Below are 8,605 nucleotides of genomic sequence, written 5' to 3' on the forward strand. Positions count from 1 at the left end.
CGCTCGCGCCCTTTGAACCCCCCACCCCATCGGGAGTGCCAACCGCCCGTCCCCGCCACATACACTCACATTCACACCAAAACCCCCCTTTGATCTCGAGATCAACCTACTCCTCGTCTCCTCCTTCCTCTACATCATAATCCTGTAGCCACCTTGGGGGACGCCTGTCGCGGTGGGGTCTCCGTGACACCGCCTCCTCATTCGTCGTCACTCCGTGGCCCTCCTCCTCGTCTTCTCCTTCACTCACCACACGCCGAACATCCAAGATGTGCCGCTGCACTCCCTCGACAGAGACGTTGTTCCGCAAATTCACCTCCGTTACTGTCCCTCTCGTCCACTGCGACGTGCACTTCCTATCCTTTGGCCTCACCCATACCTCCTCCCCCACCTGCACTGAGGCGGGGCCTTCTTCGGCATTGGCCGGTGGTCCCGAGCCCTTCTGGGGATGCCGCCAATCGTATTTGAGCACGGCTCTTTGTGGGACCGAGCGGTCATCTTGGCCTGACCTGGGGGACATGTTATATATATATATATATATATATATATATATATATATATATAAAAAAAAATATATATATATATATATATATATATAACTCCGTCGGCAGTATTCATGCCTTCTCAGTCATGGATTTAATCGTACGACGGTATCGTTCTACTATTCCATTTCCGCTCGGTCGGTAAGCCGCCCAGAAGAAGCGTCTTATGTTCCACTTGTCCAATGTGCCTTTCAGCGCCTTCGACCGAAACACTGTGCCGTTGTCCATCAGGACATCATCCACTGGGCCCCGTTCCAAAAATATCTCGTTCATCACCCGTGCAATCTCTTCTCCAGTCTCCGCCTTCAGTTCTCGCCAGATGCCGAACCGTTCCGGCCCGCAATCGACCATCGTTAGGTATCTAGTTCCTTGGTAGTGGGTTACGTCAACCGCCAGCCACCTCCAGTTTTCTTCAACGCAAAGTTACCCCCGCCGAGTGCGGTCTGGGGGCAGGGTCTATGGTTTGACATCGGGCGCACGCCATCACCGCATGCCGTATCTCTTCCCTTGATATATTCGGGTCAACCTTCCTTGCCAGGAACAATGACCTATCGACCCCTAGGTGATACGTTTCGTGCAATTCTTTCGCACGAAGGGACCCTGCGGCGCACACTTCTCGTCCTGTTCTTCCTTCGCTTTCATCCAGCTTTTCTTCACTCTGGTTAGCGCATCTGTTTTGTTCTTCTCCGAGGGCACCACCTCCCTCACCCTCATCTTCATGCTCAACTCGTCGATTAACTCCCTCAGGATCCCATATCTCACACAGCCCCCATTTCAGCGCCAAATTGACTCCTTTTATGACCACGTCCAACTCTGATACGTTATGGTAGTAGTCGTCCTTTTTCTGCTGCCACGCTCTTTGACTACCACGCCCCCTATCTCCAAGACGGCTCCGGTGGCTATGCTGCTCGCGTCGCACCATACTGCGCCTTGGCTCTGCTGGGGCACGTTCCACTGTCCCCTCATTGGATCATCGTGCATCGTCCACTGTACGACGTCACGTATCATGGTTAGCGTGTCCTCATCAATCTTCTCTTCCCAATCCTTCGACCCCGACCTCCTCTTAATGTAGTTGCACGCCGTGCGTAGCCAACCGGCGATCGGGTAGTGGCCCAATAATTTGCCGCAAAAGGAGAAGAGCTCTCGTTTCCTCATTTCATCCGTCACCTCCGAGATCTCGTTCCCTCTCCTGAACATCAGCTTTCCGGTCCCGTTCCTTTCCAGTCGCGGCCCCAACACTGCTCCTCCTTCCAACGGCTCCGGCTCTCTCGCTATCAATCTGTACTGAGCTAAATGTTCCACTACGCTTAACGCTGATACCACGCTATCGTCCACCAGTATGTCGTCGAGGTATGAGTCGGTGCCCTTCTTCATCATTTCAGTCTTCTCCAGTACCGTCTTCAGTATTCTCGTCATGATCCTTGGGGCCGAGCTGAGCCCAAACCCCAGTCTGGTCAAACAGTAAGTTCTCCCATTGTATTTTACTAGCTGGTGCTTCCATAGCTTCTTCGCCACGTGAATTTGCAGGTAAGGCGCCCGCAAGTTTACAACTGCGGATGGCCCCCTCCTTCGGCGCCACCTGCGTAGGGTCTCGCTGCACACGTCTACAAAATCATAGCCAGTATGACACTTCACAAATTGGTTCAGTTTTTGGAAATCCAGCACCGGTCGTACTTTGCTCTTGGTTGGTTGTACCACTACCATCAAGGGGAGGATTCCGCCCTCCACCGGTTCCTCCCAGGGACTCAAGACTCCCTCCTCGATCCACCGCTCCACTTCAAGGTCAAAACCCTCCCTCACCCCCTCTCTGAGGGTCCGTGCGTAGCAGTCGACTTTGTTCTTCAAGACGGGCAAGGCTTCCTTCGGATTACAAAGGATTACAAAGGCGGAGCATGCCGACAGGAGACCTTTTGATCCATATCTAGGTCGGATGCGAAAAAAAATCATAATAATAAAATAATAAATAAAAACTATAATAATGTAAATAACAAATAAAATACATAAATAGATGCATAGGTATAGTTAAATAATAAACAAACAGGTAAATAGTAAATAATAAATTGACATATAACTAATAATAAATGAAAATCAGACAGACAAATGATAATAAAACAAAAACAAATAATATAAAATAAATTATAATCATTACAGCATCTTACTTCGGTATTTATCTAAATGATTCTTAAAACTTCGAACTGAACTACATTGCACTACCTGTGCAGGAAGTTTATTCCATTCATTAACTACACGGTTGGCAAAGTTGTTTCTACCCACTTCCAAATTAAATCTATTTCCGGATAGTTTGAGACCATTATTTCCTGTCTGATTCTCATTTAGTGTGAACATTTTGTCACTTTTTGATGTTGTCAATTCCCTTTAGAATCTTAAAGGTCTGTATAAAGTCACCTGTGTCTACGCTTTATTAGGGAAAATAGATTCATGTGTTTTAGTCAATTTTCGTATTATTTATTTTTGATGTTTGGAATCAGTTTTGTGGTTCGCCGTTGTACTTTTTCCAATAATATCAATGTCTTTAATAAGATTCGGTGACCATACGGAAACAGCACATTCCAAATGTGGACGAACTAACGATTTATATAGCTTGTTAATGAGTGATGGACTTTTGAAATCAAAAGATCGCGCAATCAGTCCCAGAATCTTATTTGCTTTCTCAGAGGCTGAAATACACTGCTTCGATGATTTGAGGTCGTTACTGATAATTACGCCGAGATCTTTTTCACTATCCACTTTTGTTAACGAATTTCCAAATAACTTGTAATCGTACTTACTGTTATTTTTACCTATGTGCATTACCTTGCATTTACTTGTGTTAAATTTCATTAGCCACTTTTCAGACCATTGCTGTAATTGATCTAAATCTTCTTGAATATCTAATTGGTTTGAGTGATCATTTGCCACTCCGCAGTTTTGTATCATCAGCAAATTTGGAAACAGTAGATTTTAGTCCATGGTCTATATCATTTACATACACTATGAATAGAAGTGGCCCAAGAACGGAACCCTGAGGAACTCCACTCGTAACATTTTTCCATCCAGAAGTTTTTCCATTTAAAACAACTCTCTGTTTTCGATCATTCAACCAATTACTAGTCCAACTTAATAGGCTACCACTTATTCCGTGTAAAGCTTATTTAGTAAGTAGTCTTTCGTGTGGGACGGTATCAAAAGCTTTTGCAAAGTCTAGATATATTAAATCTATATTGTTTCTTTTGTCATAATTCTACTTCCCACTTCTGGCCATCAAATTCAGCCAGGAATCCTTGTCCTCAGTCGTGCACGGCGTCGCCCTCTCGACAGGGTCGAACTTCGGGGCAGCACCGCCCCCCGCGGCTCCCATTGTCACTCCTATGTCCTCATCCGGCCTCGGTCGGGTCTTCATCATCCCTTCCGAGTCCCGCATCATTTCAATCCTTACGAGCTCACCGACAAATGCGACTTCTCCAAGCTGGGCAATTCCGTCCATTCCCAGCACCACGTCAGTTCCCTCTAGAATCGTTCTGATGACGAGCACTCTTAGTCGTATCAGGATACCCTCTACTATCATTTCAATTTCCTGGTCGCCTTCGCACTTCGTCTCCCTCCCGTCGACTGTGGTCAGGGCCACATCTCCCTGTCTGAACTCTTGAACTACGTCGGTCCTGATCGTGGTTGAACAGACTAAGTTTATGAGCGCCCTCGCGCGTCTCCCTCTCACCCAGATATCCACGATCGGCATACGGCTGAACGGTGTCCTTACATTTCCTCGGCGGTCCCCTACGTGGTGGTCTCCGGTTTTCCATTTCCCTGATTGCAGTGTCGAGTCATATGCCCTGGCTGATTGCATGAGTAGCAGACGAGCTCTACTTCTGTGCAGTCCCTCGCGAGATGACCTAGTCGCCGACACTCGTAACAACGGACCCGAGACTGCCCCCGCCATCCATTGTAGTCATCCCCGGGCTCATCCGTTTTCCTTTCTCTCTGTGGTTCATCCAGATACCTGCCGCCCGCTGTTCCGCCCGCGTCCACTCTCCCGCCACACCCTGGATCTTCCTTTGTGGCTTTTCTCTGGTTACGGCCCCCGCCAGCCCTCCATCAGGAGCCTGGCGCGGGCTATCAGTTCCCCCATGTCCGCCTCCGCTGCATTATCCATTTCCTGCAGCCCAGTCGATATGCGATCCGGGAACCCATTCAGGAAAACCATTCTCACTACCGTCTCCAGGCTGTTGCCTTCGAGATTAACCAGGCCCGCTAATCTCCTGGTGTCACTGGCGAACTCGTCGATCTGTTCACCTGTCCACCGCACTCGTTGTAGCTTACAGAACGCGTCAAAAGGGCTCTCACCGAAAACTTCTTGTAACCTTTCACCTTTTTCACATCCTTTCGATTTCCGGTTGTCATCTCCATGTAGACAGGTAAGTCCGCGCTCTCTACGTTTAGCGCGATGTAACTTGCTATGCCCTTTCCTCCCGTTAGCTCCGCGACCAACTCCGCCTTCGTAAGCCACACGGCAACGTCTCCATTGCCGTCAACCGTCAAACGGCCTTAAGGTGATACTGTTCATCTTGAACGGTTCGTCGCTACTCTTGGGTGCGGTAATCTCGGCGGCACCTAGATAGCTTGTGGTACTTACTTGCTTGGTTGTCAATGATCCCGTTCTTTCGGTTGCTTCTGGGTCGGTCCTTACTCCTCCTTGGTAATATTCAGAGACCTCCGATGATGTGTCCGTTGCTTCAACATCTTTAATGAGCCTACCCAGTACATCCTCATAGTCACTACAAGTTACACCACAGACACAAGAACAAAATTTCGCCGCTTCTGACGACGAGTAAAGAAAGTACACAGTGTACAGTTATGTAGGTTAAGTGCAACTATCAACTTCAACAAATTCACAGAATTCCTTTGTGCTCTCCTTTTAGCTGAGGTGCTGGAATGGCCATAAATTTTGAGCACAATATATTCAGCGTCAATTTCCAGTTTAGCTGTACTAAATCTTGTTGCATTGTGCAAAATATGAGCCAGAGAGTTTGCAACAATAAGGTCGTAAGAGGCTGGTAGACAAGTGAGTAGAGGGGTAGGTGGCGAGAATTTAATTTCTATGAGTTGGATGTTTGGTAAGCAATTGTTTGTAGGCGAAGATATTGCACAACCTCACTCCTCGCCTAGGTGTTTACAAGCAGCCGTCGTCGGACCCGATTTAATTGTTGTATAAAGTTCATTTTATGCTGATGTAATAGTATGTAAATTAAGTCAGTAGTGCTTTGATTTCGAGGTTGCTTGAATAAGCTGTATTGCTTATGAGGTTTGTAACAGCCTTTCTGATTGGAGAAAGGGTGGAGAAAATTCAATTGGTTCATGGGAGTAAAGTCACGCCCTTAGGGGAGGTACTTAGATGTAAAAGTAAAGATCATTGGACTAAAGAAATCATGACGTCAATGCGAACTGACCTAGTGAACAAATTGAGGATTCCAGATGGGAGTCCCTTGGTGTAACTCACATAACCAAATGTAATATCATTCGGGAAGAAACGAAAGACAATTTAAGCTCCGTTTAAGTCCCCTCTCTTGAATAGAGCAAGACTATTGAGTAATCCTACAAATGAAAAACGGAAAGTGACTAATCATACGTAACAAGACAGTAGTGAAAAGAAAGTAGGCCAGTAGAGACCAGAGACGGGGGCGAGTAGACAGAGTAACAAATGTTCTTTTGAGCCATTTTCACTTTTTGATGGATATAGTTGCATTTCACATAGTTCACACCTGTACTGTCAGCAGTGTATGCATACACTTTATTCAGATCCGGACCTAAAGTCTCTGGTTTATATTTTTTATGACCTTTGATGATTCATCGTCAAGTAGAAGTTTTAATAAATATTTTGTTGCACTGTAACGCTGGAAATTTTATAAGTTAGACCCCACCGTTGACACACAAAATGTAATGTCATAAAGTGTTACCTATTAGATCCCACTATTGCTATCAAGCAAATGTGGTGCCAATATGGTATCTATTATTATTTAATCAATGAATGGAAGAGCTGTAAAATAGTATTTAATCAAGAGCACTTCCTATGAGGAAAATCAAATATATCTATATAATAGTAAATTAAGAAATATATGTCTAATTATTTTAGTAGTAATCGCTGCCACCACCTAAATATAACATAGAATTTGAAAAATTATGTTCTTGATTAAACAAAATTTCATTTCATTCTCCTTTAAGGCCGTTTGGGATGTAGTAGCGGTATCCAGGTTGAGTATGTAAAGATTATCTCAAGTTTCTAATCCATTATCAAATTGTAACAAAAGTAGAACAAAGATGATATATGTAGGTCTTATTCAAAACAGTAAATACAATTGATTTAAGGATATTGGATATGAACTAAAACCCGTTCTGGATTATATTTGAAATAATGATGTTCGAGGTATTATTCTCCATGCCTAATGGCGTAGTTAGGACATGGATTCTTATTATCTAACCTTCTTGTCACATATCCAAATCTTTATTTCATCTACTTCCTATCAAAAATAACCTACCATTTTCTATATCTTCAGGAGTGAACATTTTTAGACAATATTCCACTTAACGATTTCATATTTTTATCAGAGTAGATTAAGTCACATGTTCTGTTGGCCCATTTTTATCCCAATGTTTTTGCTTACACTCTTTCAACCCATTTTCTCCCTATTTGGAAATGGTTGGGGCTAGAGACTCGTTCTAGATACATCATATCTATTATATCCAATATATATTCATTATTATTTCTATAGATCTAAATTATTCTTTTTTAGGGAACGCTTTGACATACCTGGTTGGGAATGGTTGGGGCTTGAGACTGATTCAAGCTACGCACAAGAAACAGAACATGGCCGGCGAACGCGTTTTTATCTATGTATAAAACTACCGACTACCAGCGGCGGCGTCAGGAATTTTTAGTTGGGGAGGCTAAGGGGGGGCTGAGCAAATTTTGGGGGGGCTAATAGTAATATGATAATACACATATATTATCCCCATTTCAGAAGGGGAGGGGGTTAATGGTTGGGCTAGCACTGATGGCTGACAAATCTTTAGCCCTGGCAATTAAATATTCAAATTAAAAAATTTATTTAAATTTGTTTTTAAAATTTTCAATTTGCTCATTTCAGTGGGGGGGCTTAAGGGGGGCTGGCCACTTTTTTTGGGGGGGGGGGGCTAAAGCCCCTCCTGGCGCCGCCACTACCGACTACTCCTTTGTGATATAACAATAATTCGTTGTCTCGCTTCTCAAGTTAATCTCTAGATATCATAACTCCCCTAAATTATTCTAGTAAAATCCTGAACTGTAGGTTGGGAATGTTTTTCATTATCTTAAGGGACCGTCAGGTTGCTTTATAAGGGAGCATGTCCTATAACTTTTTGAATCTCTTTGATGAACTTAGGTATAATTACCATTTACATTTGTCTATAATTCCCCTGGGTATTGTATTCCTCACATGTATATATAAAGTGTAGTGAAGATATAATGAAGTTATAATGAAGTTTAATGAAGCTGTAATTAATCATATGGAAATCCTTCCACATAATTAAGCTTGGTATATATTGCAAGCTTAGATTCTGGGGAATATTTGTTATATTGTACATTTGACCAAACTTATACCTCTGATTTTTTGTGAATTTTCTTTTCTGAACATTTCAAAGATGCTGCAAAATTCAGGTTTCATAAATAGAAAAAATAAAATAAAATAAAATTTCTTTTATTTTTTAATATAGGAAATAAAGAGCATAATTTTATCTTTCAAATGAAACAAAAATGACAAAAATCCATCAAGAACAACCGAAGAAATAACAACAAAAAGAACAAAAACATTAAATGTACATGAGAAGGCATTTAAATTTTGCGCGACATTTTTAAAAGGCCCCAGCCCCATAGTCCCCGCTTTTGGTCACTTTACCACTTTTACTTTTCACTTTTTTTCTCCTCTCGTTTCTTGTCTCTTCTTTCGAGGGCAGACTTATGAATATGGGTGTAGGGTTCTTCAAGAAGAGGAACAACAAATCCTTCTTTATAACCAACATTGTTGGATGCTGTCCTC

The sequence above is a fragment of the Oratosquilla oratoria genome, chromosome 12 (genome assembly GCF_046742065.1).
Source record: "Oratosquilla oratoria isolate Oo_2021 chromosome 12, ASM4674206v1, whole genome shotgun sequence".
Lineage (NCBI taxonomy): Eukaryota > Metazoa > Arthropoda > Malacostraca > Stomatopoda > Squillidae > Oratosquilla > Oratosquilla oratoria.